Raw genomic sequence first — 12,349 nt, 5'->3', positions numbered from 1 at the left:
AAACTTAAATTTCTTCTTTCAACAGGAAGCTCGCTGTCTCGCGAGTCCAGTTCATTCATTAAACGATAGAAAAGGGAGCAACGAAAGCGCGAAGACGCAAGATTTAAAGCCCTTAAGTGCGTCGCTCGTAAATCATGCGCTCGAGCAGCTTTAACACTCACCGATTTATTGAGCGCACTTAACGTGATAATCAATTCAAATTGTCGCGTTACGAGTTTTAGCCTTCTCTATTCTTACTGAACCGCAACTAAAGAAGTTAATTCATTAATACTCAGAGGAAGTGTATTATTTTTAAACTAGTATCAAGAAACGAAAAATACAAACGAGAAACGTGTCTCGTCCTAAACCTGAACAGTTTCAAGCGATTTAATCGTTTTAATATCGATACCGTTATCCGATCAACGTTTGCTTATCGTAAGTCATCCTCGTCCATCACCATAAATTTTCTATCGCACGATGATTTAATGAAACGACATTTTTTGCTGGATCCTGTAATTAAGGTATAATAAATATGTTCCAGAGTAATGGAACAAATATTGTATCTTAATCTTGTATTGTAATAATATTACTTATTTATAACAATCTTTTTTATAAATGCACAGAATTTCAAATAAACAGAATCGTCGCGTTAATTGCAGTCTGTAATGAAATTACATAAAACTAGAATTCACTTGATTATGTTGAATTTATAGAGCATGTCCATAGATTCGTCGATCAGAATATCTATCTGGATAGGACAGCATTACTGTTTACGACTGTGATTACCTTGTCAGTTTAGAAAAACTTTCACGATTATATTTCATGAAATCGTGCGAATTTCCAATGGCAATTAATCTGTCCGCGTTTCGTGCGTCACATCCGGTCGCGGGACGTAATCAAGTCGAATTTGTTTGGGCAGCGTGGCAATTAGACGCGGTGATAAGCGTCGCGGTTTTTCTTTCCTTTTCCACTAGACCCGATAGTTACACCGTTTATCGATAATCTAGCGAAACCACCTCGAAGCAGCTAATTTAAATTCCGACGGATCGAGCGAATCGATAGAATGTAACAGCGTTTCGTCATCGATATCCAGCGTGATTCGAGAATTACAACTCCTGCATGGAATTATTTTATAGACGTTGTTTACAGATAACGATACCTTCATTAGCATCGAAGATTTAGTACGAAGATAGAGTGACTAGAGAGTTGCGGAAAAAAAAAGAATTGTGAAAATAGAATTTAGAAAATGAGAATGAAAATTAAATTGAAACTTTAATATCCTCCTACTAGACCATAGTTTACACCGAAGATCCTTAAAAACAAAGAAATTCAAGATCGATACAGGAGTTTGCAGTTATCGATCCGCGATCGTTCCTCTAATTACCCCGCGCACGAATTTTTCTTAATTAACCAACAACGTTTCCTAGCTCTCCAAGGTGATCGTAAAAAGGGCCGATTTAACGCTTCCGGTGTTCGATCTCGAAACAAAATAAGTACACGAATTCAACGATCTTCCTGTACGATGGAAAATCGTTGTAACGGTAAACGACTGTTAACCGTTCGTTCCCTGGAAAATTATCGGTCCCGCGTAAATTGCTCGGTTCCATAGAATCGTCGGTTGAAAATTGCACGCCGAAGGGAGGGAAAAAGAGGAAAGTTAGAGCGACGATAGATGGACAGATAGACGACAGAGAAATAGAGGAAAGGGTGAAGAGAGTGTAGGGAACAGTTTGTTAATGAACGCACGCGTAATCGAGCGATTCGAGATCGGCTCGTTAACGAAGAGAAACGTTACCCTCTATTTACCACAGTTTCGCGGTAACCGTTTCGCCACGATATTTCATCGATATCCCGACGATCGATATCCATCGTCCGTGATAATTATCGGTGGTGGCCTGTGTAACGTCGCGGCGATACTTTACGGCGCTACACGGCTCGCGATCGCCCTGGCAATTATAGAAGCTGGTTAATGAATGAAGCAGAAATCAACGCGGCACCGGCCTCCGTTTCATAACGCGGCCTCGTAATTAATATAATCGCGTCTGGATATCGATTCGACCACCTTCGTGCGTGTTTTCTCCCTTCGCGCTATACATGTATTAAGTGTAACCAATGAGTAATCTATTTTGAAATTTTTCAAATGTCTTACACTGCAGTCGCGTTTTCCAAGGAACCGATGTTCTAACAAATCTGTTTAAACGCATCGAGCGTTGAATTATAATAATTTTGACAAGATATCATCAGTCTCCTTGCACGTACGAACGTGTATTTATGTACACGCGTTGCAAATTACTGTAATTCGCGTTGCAACCGATTCTCTTATTTGACAAACGCCTCGAATCACGTGTCGTACACGATGGAAAACAGCGAGGACTCTTCGAGCTAGGATAGGAATCGTGTCGTAACGTAAATCATATTAAAAGGGACACGGTCGAGGCGTTCATGGTAACACGGTTCGCTTCTTTGCTTACAGCTTCGTTGATTCGAACGATCGCGCGTTTCTCTCTGTAGCCGGTTCAACCCGGTCGCGATCCGCGGAAGCAAAAACCGGCGATAAAAATGCTTGCGCGCCGATTAACCCGTAATAAACGCCGTTTAATCCGTTCGAGCGTGAAAAGCCGACCATTCGAAAACGTCCAATTCCCTGTTCGATCGTCGATAAATCAAATTACATCGGGAGAACCGATAAATTTCAGTGGCTCGTTTCATTTTTCAACGGTTGCCAGCACGCGAATCGATCTACGCCGATCGACTCTCGTTTAATGAAACGCAGTTTTTCCCTGCAATTTGCGCTCGATTGATGAAAAAAGAACGAAGAAACGAGAGCATTTCATGACAGTAGGAAAAGAATACTAGAAAGTGATATCTACTTATTCTTATTCAAAAATAAGACAATTTTTTGAAACGTGACTTTCAATAGTTTCCAAATAGTGAACGTAAGTTTCCCTCCTCTCCTTCCACTGTTCGCAGAAAACAGTTGCTTTTCATTTCCACGTAATACCAAACGCAAACACACATGGTGTAATTTGTATTTCTAATGAAGGAAAAATACTTTGTGGGAATAATACCAGGATTGGTTGCATGAATATTCATGAGTGTCGAATTTAATTGTGTGCGCACGGTCGAATATTATAATAGTCGTTTGTCAAACTGTTCACCCTGTTCAATTCGTGACACAACATTCGTTCCCTCTCACTATATCAAATTTCTTTGCCTCTGTCGTTGATAATTGTTTCAAGCCTGAAATACTAATCGTTTATGTATACACCAACAGCCACTAAAACCACGATGATTTTTGCTTTATCCTCCATTTTAAATCAACGCTCGAATGGCGATTACTGTTCTTCAGGTGGGGCTTGATTAATATTCATTGGATAAAAGTGTCGCGTCGTAAAGCATTATACACGAGGGACGTCGTGAGTCATTATCTCTTGTGACTTAAAATTTAGTAACACGATGTTGCTTATTTTTCTTTCATCATTCAATGTCAAAAATGTTAACCAAAATTCAATTAATGAATTGTAGAAATTGTAATTATTCGAAAATTGGTTATAGAGTAATTGCAATAACTCTACTGACAGAGTTAGAAGTCTATTACTTTGAAGATTTCACCGAGGCAGTGAAATAAGCCATTTAAGCGGACACGAACACGCTCTGTCGGGCGTTGAAATCACCGCGCAAGTTATAGGCACCACACGCGATTCTCACGTTTTTCGATAAAAATTCTCGCTTCCTTGCAACATAATTTCATTAACGCCGCGCTGGTTGGTCTCCTTCAACGCCATAAAAGATAAACGAACGATCCAATAAACCGTTCGCGTATTCTCGTTTCAAGAAGATCCAAACAAGAAGAGGAGATTTTCACGAGCGGCAATTAACACGACCAATAATGTTTCAAACGAAAATTTCAGCCAATAAGAATACCGCATCACGTCTATTTTAGGGAGCTCGATGAATCACGGGTGTCGTGATTTCCACGTGTTTTTGTCGAATTCTCGACGATGAACGTTTATTGCTGTTCACGGAATCGTCTCCTCTCGTGTTCGGCGTGTCGTTCCTTTTATTTTCGTCCGGTCTACAGTGGCTGTTCGCCCTCGCGACCGCGTCTCGATGTTTCTGGCGGCAATCTGTAACTTCTCCTTCGCGAGAGGCTACGTTTATATTACGCGGGGATGCATTAAAAGACCTTAAGAGCCTTATTCGCGGTTCACGGTGCACGATGTGACTCGTTCGATTTGGAATTTCATCGAGCCGGAGATAAATAAACTTAACGACGCATAAAACACCGTCGTTTTGATAGTCTCGTATAAGGCTCGACGGTGAAATCCATTTGCCCGACCGTCGAATAACTCGACTCGCACTTCTGTTAAACAGTTCTGAACTTGAACAGTCTGCCTTGTCGAATTTTATTCGATCGCGTGGCTTAAATTACCACCGTAACAACCGCGAACGAGGGTCGAATAAACCCTTATCTCGATTATTAAAACATGCAATTTTTCCTTTCGTCAACTATCCCTCCCTATAGGTACCAAGGATCCGTCCGGAAAGTCGGCGACGCGCGGTACTTGGGACATTTAACTATCGTTTCGGTAAATTTCTCAAAGCTCAGAGTCTAAATTCTATTCAAGAAGTTGAAGATAAAAATTTCCAAGTCCCTCTGCTTCTCCCGTCGAGTTCCCGCGCGAACCAGCTCGCTAGTAGGCAAAGCGGTTCGCGTCGTTCCCATTCATACGTCCCATCGGCGCGCACCGTTTCAACGGTGAACGATAAGTAAAGGGTCGGCCCGGAACACCCTCGGTGCAGCTAGTAGCGTGGCTTTGAAACGAGACGGACGGTAGGATAGACGGAGAAAGGTGACGTAGCCGGGAGAGAGAAGAAACGAACGGTGCACGGAACAAGTGCAACAGCAGCAGCCTGCTCTCGGCGCGGCGTGGCGGCTGCAAGCGGGCAGACAGGTTGTCCAGATTCCACGGAAGGTCGTTTGCTTTGCTTACCGCGGGTCGCGAGACACAGTCTCGAACGCCGCCACTTCGGCCATACTTAACGAACACCGCTCAACGAACGAGATAGAAACGGTGAACGCGTATGCGCACGCGAGTTGTTCGCCAACATACTCGGAACACGCGAGTGCATCCTTCGTTCGTTTCTCGAACAGTGGCGGCTCGCGTATAGGCACTGCGGAACTGCAGCACCCCCTATTTCCACTTGATATTATCGATAACATTTAATATAATGAGTTCTTTTTTCTTTAATTCTTTCTTAATGTCAGTAACCACCCTCCATTTTATGAAAATGATACAAAAATCTTTGTATGGAACTGCGCGCTTCACAGTTCCAGCGGCGCGGTGCGCATGAGAAGCCGCTCCCGCAGTGCCGGTTTTTTAAAACAAAGGCTGAACATTTTCTAGATCAGCACCCCCACTAATTCTAGCTACGAGCCGCCACTGCTCTCGAATACGTTACGCTTGCTTCCTTCAGCTACCCAAGGTGTCGCGGATAACCTTCAACCCTCGAGAATACTCGAAATCCTTCCCTCTTCTACACCAATAATTCTATAATCCGAGAGAACGCCTCCGAGTTGTCGCGGATAACCTTCAACCCCGAAATCCCTCGAGTATCTGAAAAAGCTTTCCTCTGATCTTTCACTTCCTGGTGCTACTATAACAAAGGTAGGCTGTTGCTAAAAAGCGATCCACGCCCCTTTTCATCCGTGCATACGAGATCGCGATTGTCGCGGCTCGCCTGTTGGAAAGTGCAGGGAGGTCGACAGAGACGCGGTTACCCGTGTACTGTGCGCGAGAAGGAGAGCCCCAGGGCGAGGAGATGGCGAACGGTGCAACCGTCATAAATCAAAAGCATTCCTCTTGTACGGTGACGTAAGAAAAACAGCTGCTTGCGACGCGACGGTACATACGAAGGCGTCGGATGATATGCACGAGGTGTGCGCTCGCACACGATCGAATATACGTTAGACGCGTGTAAAGCGGCGCGGCGCGCCGCGACGAACAATAACCGAGATAGCACAAGGCTCGCTAATTCCGCCCGATTGTGCTCTCTTCGTGGCTGTCGTTCAACTTGCCCGCGGTAAAAAGAGGAACCTGACGGTGGATCCGTTCGGACAGCTGCGTTCACCTTCTTCTACTTCTCATCCCTCGAACTCTCTCTCTTTCCGTCTACTCGCTTCGGTCAATTGTGCTCATCGGCGGAGAATGAAATATCCTCGGACGTTTTTTCTGCCCGCTGCTAACCGTGACCTCCCTCTTCCTCTCGTTTCGGGGATGCTACAGGAACACAATGGTGTACCTTTACCAACGTCCAGAGCTAGACTTCTCCGTTCTCCGCTGAATGGCCAGATCGAGCGTATAGAATATACGTAGAAGCGTTTCGCGAACACGCGAGCTAGATTTTAGACGATCAGAATAGGAGAGTCCTTGAAACGATGAGAAACGGCTAGTCTTCGTTTGAATTGGCATCAAATCAGCCGTTTGACGAAGAAACACTGTAGATCATTAAGAGACGGGGGTCGCGTATTTCAAACGCGCGTTTCCTGGACAAAACGATAACCACGGGGTTATCCGGGCATAATCGCCGAGTCATTCGAACGTCCACGATGGTTAAGCTAATCCAATGTGATCAGAGCGAAACTGGATCCGGCGAGAGTCGTCGCATCGATCAAGACGTCGATTTGCATGCCCGTTAACGTTCCCGAACAACACGGATAACACGCTGCACGAGAAGAATCTCGGAAGATCCGTCCAACTTACAAGAGGATGATGTTCAAAGGTTTCCACTCGATTCGCGCATTTTTCCTCGCGATATATCTAATCAATCGTGACTCGTCGAACACGATGTTACGCGTCGAATAGGAGACGTGTAATCTTCGAATAAAAGGGTCAATATAGCTTTTCATTCACAAAATCTGTGCCTTGGAAAACAATTGGTGAAAAAATGTTGAGAGTTTAAATAAGAATTTATGTAGCAGTTAAAAATTCATAAAACGGAAGAAATAATGGAGGCGTAATCTCGATGAACAATTAAACAAATTCTATCTATCATCCGATTTTGTCACGATAAACTCCGCGTTCATTGGAAGCTTCTTTATATTTGACATCCACAGGGTTAGTCGAGAACCTCTTTGTCAACTGTTTCACACGTCGTTACCGTGAATATGCAATATCCTCGTCTCGTCTCGTCTCATCTCCCTTATAAACGTTTTTCTCAATTTACATTAACGCGATCTCGTTAGCGTGCACGACGCGGCGCGCCTTATAAAATACGTGGCCGGCGTTTCTCTTCCTGATTTATACACTTATGAACGGATATTCGTTCCACGGATAGATAGCTCTCATTCCCCTTGCCCCTCGTACTCTACCTGGTCCGCCATAGACTATTGCTATTTTTCAAAGTTACTAGTCAGTGATAACGCGCGGCCATTCTCTTCTAAAGCATCCGAATTTGAACTCTGTTAACGATTCTATTGCTTTCGCTAGGATTTATAAAATGGTAATAAATTGAAGATAGAATGAATCTCTATTTGTGAATCAAAAATATGAAATAATAAATAGAAATGATAAATTTAATTAGCAGGTACAGGTAGGTCTCGATAAGTGCGAGTAATAAATCCTAGAAATTGTTCGCATTATTTGAATTCATACTATTCGAATACTTGAAATATAGGTGTATTCCTATATTTCAAGTATTCGAACAGTACCAATTCAAATAATGCGAACAATTTCTGAGATTTATTACTCGCACTAATCAAGACCTACCTATATTTGAAAAACTACCCGAAACAGATTATTCCCAAAAAGAATCTCCATTAATCGGAGTCGATCGTCCGTGGATTTCGCGACGTCCACAGGAACTCGCCCCGGGGCGAGTGGATGCACGCGCAGTTTGCGTGTGTATGTTTGAGCGTAAAAGATAAGAGAAAAGGAACCTAACCGGAGCTAAACCCATTTATCGTGCGAGGCAGCATGCTTTCAATGAGAAGCACGCCGGTTAGACAAGGACGAAGCAGGAAAACCGGGAAAGAGAGGGAGGAGGGGGGGAAAAACACGATAGAGAAAGAGGGGCACAAGAAAATCCACGCCGGTGAAACGGAGAGGGGTTGAGACAGAGCGGAGGAAAGAGAGCAAAATAGAAAATAAAACTGGGTAAAAAGAGTGTAAGCGTGTTCGACGATGGCGAACGAAGTTAGATCTCTACGTATCGACGAAGACACCAGCAACGAAGACCGCGAAGGATAGAAAAGGAGAGTGCGAGGATAGCGTGTACGGTTGTTACACACGCTCACGCAGATATCAAGAGAGAAAGAGAAGGAAGGAAGGAAGGAGAAAGAGAGAAGAGAGCGGAGACAGGGCGTGGTCCAGCCTTGCTCTTACTTATAATTATATTTATTCGCGCAACATACGTGGCTATACACCGATTGATATACGATCGCGTCGAGGTCTCGGCTTTACACGTTCCTCGTACGTGCATCGTACGTACGGAGCGGTACGGTCGTTTCGGCGCTGAAAAGCCAGCAGGAGGACGCAGGTGTCGCGACGCGACGCGACGTGGCCGACGTGGCCGTCGTGGAATTTCATGGAGGCGGTCGTCCGGTGGTTCGCTGAAAAACAGCTGAACCGAAGAAACGGTATTCGCGGTGGATCGTAAAAATCTTGGGACACTGTTACCGCGAGATAACGAGCGCCTTGACCTTTCTGCAGATTTTTTGATTTATCGACGACGGTCGCGCCTTAATGCGCGACGGGGAATCGAAGGATACCGACGCGACGCGAGGTTCGACACTTTTTCGAAACTTTCCTTATCGAATCCTTCCTCTTTTAGTTGATTTCAATAAGAGATAATGAGTTACTTATTTATACGATGAACGTCTATTTTAAGACGCTCTGTAGATCGCGGCGTGACATGCAAATACGCTGAAAACTTTCCGTCGCAAACAAGGAAATCAATGATCCCTTGCGTAACAGCTCGGTGTCTTGGATCCCCATAAACGCGGGGATACTTTTCCTTCTCCCTTTGAGACACGGCGCTACTGGAATCCAGGAAGGAATGCAAAATTTCCATCGATTAGTCCGTAAATCGTTCGATCGCCGATCGATAAGCGGCTTTTAACGTCCAATCGATAGGCTGCGTCGAGTTCCTTGTCAGCGTCTCGACAGGACAGAAGACGGTTGTCACGCTTTTACTCGGTTTCGCGAATAAAATCACGCGTACGGTAACGAACGAATGGCTGCGAAGTCGTAAGGAATCGACGGATAGAAGTGAATCCGTTATCGAATAAAACTAGTGTTCACCGTTGAGTAGAGGAGACTTGATAATTCAGGGACGAGGTGAAACTAAGCACTCGGAATGGAGGATGGAACAGCTGATAAGCGAGAGCCGACGAAAAAGCAACGATCGCCGGTAGTAAAGTCGCTGGGCGGATTTCTAGAGAGCAGACCGATGGACTTGATGCATCCGGGAAAAAAGCATGGAATGGTTGGAACGAACGATTCTCTTAGACGAGAGCAAGCTGGCTGGCTCGTTTCACGACAAACTCGTTTTTCTTCGACCATACTCGCGAGCATATCTTCCTTCGGGAAAGGAAGACAGAAGGGCTGGCCACAGGGAGAAAGTAGCCGGTAGAGAAAAGGGGATTTGCATCGATCCTTGGCCACCGGGCCCAACCTTCCAGCTGGCAGCCGTACAGAAATTATGTTAATGACCGACACGATTCCCTCTTCGTCGCCTCATTGTGCCTTTCTTTCGCGAAACAAGCTCGACCATTCGCCTTCAATTGATCGTGACATTTTCCTCTAACCCTATATGTTGTTTTGATCCATCGTGTAACACGATCCATGAGGATCGGAGTAACCCCCAGCAGTTAATTGACGAGTTTGATAATTAAGTCAAGATTTGAATAGGACTCGTATATTTTTGTTTAATTTAACGTAGATACCTATTTATTAACATTTCGTTTCACGTAATAATACGGAATCGGGCTGGTCGAAATCGTGACAGCCCGGCTCGAGACAAGCTGCGGGCAATCTTTGATATTTTAATCCTTCTCCTCGGCTCTAATACGTGCCACGGATCTTAAACGCGACATCTGGACGTGTGCGCTGTCTCGTGCCCGAGGATTTTGTATCTACTCGTTTCGCGCGCGAAACGCTGCAACGTGACGATAGTCGTCGCGATATTGCGATATTCATGGAACAATGTACTTATTTGTCGAGTTTAATTCAATCGTTCACCCGTTTCGCGACGCTCATGAATATTTATCGCGAGACATTCGCCTCGGCTGAACGACCGATTAGAAATCGAACCAGCCACCGTTTAAGATTTATTTATCGCATGCAATTAAAAATTCAGAAAATTTGTGAATTTAAACTCACCGATCGATGCGTTGGAAACGAAGAAAGGTCGACCGTGCTTCGATTCAGAGGATATAGTTCTGAAAAATAAAATTTATTTGTAAAGTTATTTAGTTTCATTTCCGTTCTACTTATAAAGTATGTTATCTGATCGCAAGATTCCGAGATAAGAAAAAGACAAAGAATATTGAAACGATCAATGAAATGATCGAGTACCCTGACGAAAAATCTATCGTCGTACGTTTCTTCCTTTTCGCGAGCAGCCTGGTTCGGAGAAATTTATGGAACACACATTTTTCTTCCCCTCGTTTCCAGAAGATCTTATCTTAATAGAAGAGAAACTCCGAAGTTGAGCTACCGTGATACCGAGTGAAAAATAATGAAAGTAAAAGAAGGTTGTTTAAACATATCGAGCTATTCGTTATCTATTTTCTCCCGTCGATTTACCTGTCTCGGCCCATTTTACACGCCTCTTCCTTCATTCCGAGCACACCCTTCGCTATTTGTTTCTTTAATGGCCTTCTCCTCGCTACCAACGCGATCTCCTTATCATCGTATCGATCTATATGCCTGTATATTCAATACAATCTGTTCACCAATTGCATTACATCACGATACTTTTTTTTCTCTCTCTTACAATCGGCCGGATCTGATAACCGTGAAATGGTCCTCCTTATTTCTCGCTCTGATCCATTTAGAACGGTTCTCGACTCGGTAAGTGAACGGAGCAAAAAGTATCCACGAATTATGTCACGTTTCGTAAGTTTTTAATATTCACCGGGCCGAAAGTAATGCTGACGTTTTCGCGGTACACGCGTTTGCACTTCCTTCGATGCAATTTCCAAGCGAAACTTTCAGCTTTTTACCGTTGCCGTACGTTGGAAAGAAATTTTTTTTTTTTTACATTACTTAAATTATATTCGATGGCAAAATTGAAACGTAACGAAATTTTCATCGAAAAATTGATAATCAGGCATACCGTTAAATCACCGTGTCATGGAGCACTTTAGATTAATCATGATAGAAGATAACAATAATTATATGAAAAGTGGTAATTATTGATTTCATAATCGAATTTCCGAGTTTCTTTGCAAAATGCAGTACTTTCACGTGAAATCTGATGGAAAAAGTGATCGAGTTACGTGTAAGCAATTTATCTAACAAGAGAATCAATATTATCGTCAATTGAAACTTTCCAAACAACATATTCTCGGATAAATCCGCGTCTTCCATTAAACAAGTGTCATTAACAACGGGTATGATTCGTTGAAAGGTCCATTAATTAAATCCCGGTAAGAAGCGCGTTTTAATTAAACTCATCCGAGCTAACGAAGCCCGTCTTTTTCTCGCTTCTGGCTTGAAATGGCATTTCGAATGGTTTCAAGCGATTTAGCGAAACGGACAAGTGTGTCCCTGTCTCTGTGCGCGTTCTATCCAGAGCTCGAGCGTTTTCCAAAGGCCTTTCGAGCAGTATATCAACGATTTTTATCGCGTTACTCCGCGAGAACCTTTCGAAACGTCCACGTACGTGCTAGCTTTTTCTCCATTTCCTTCTATCCTTACCAATGTTAACACACCGGCGACCTTTCGATCGAACGCACGTGCGATACGCAGCTCCGCGCGATAAAACCCGCGGATCGATCCAACTCACGTGCAATTTTTACCGTCGTTTATTGATATCACGCCAACGCAGGTACCTTTTTTCGTTTTCCTATATCCAGTAGAAAATTTCCAAAGGTGATCAGATGGAAAAACAATAGGTACACTGATTAATAAATTCATACGATTTGCTTTGATTAAATGAAAATTGAAAGGCGATAGTAAGTTAATCCATTCTAAACCGCGTTCTTCCTGCTGACGTCAATTTAATAACCAGCGCGGCGTCTGAATAACGATCGGAGCTGAAATTTATAGACCTGATCGATGAATTATCATTCGTATCGAGTACTATTTTTGACACGAGTCTAAATCACGATCGGTGGTAGGTAAGATCGAATAAAGTTCGATAT

The 12,349-nt window shown here is 43.6% G+C and overlaps 2 protein-coding genes across 6 annotated transcripts in view; one reads left to right on the top strand and one right to left on the bottom strand.

The window, feature by feature from the left end:
• The window catches only part of grh (grainy head), a 92,795-nt gene that overhangs the window by 20,687 nt on the left and 59,759 nt on the right, over positions 1-12,349 (top strand). The gene's annotated exons all lie outside the window — the stretch shown is intronic.
• LOC117602984 (uncharacterized) overlaps positions 1-12,349 on the bottom strand; it is a gene marked incomplete at its 5' end in the record, with an annotated part of 75,906 nt that overhangs the window by 55,493 nt on the left and 8,064 nt on the right. Inside the window, 1 exon segment of the mRNA XM_076691273.1 lies at positions 10,362-10,420.

The sequence above is a fragment of the Osmia lignaria genome, chromosome 12 (genome assembly GCF_051020975.1).
Source record: "Osmia lignaria lignaria isolate PbOS001 chromosome 12, iyOsmLign1, whole genome shotgun sequence".
Taxonomy (NCBI): Eukaryota; Metazoa; Arthropoda; class Insecta; order Hymenoptera; family Megachilidae; genus Osmia; species Osmia lignaria.
Note: the sequence above shows the minus strand (reverse complement) of the source record. Positions and strands in the feature narration are given on the sequence as shown.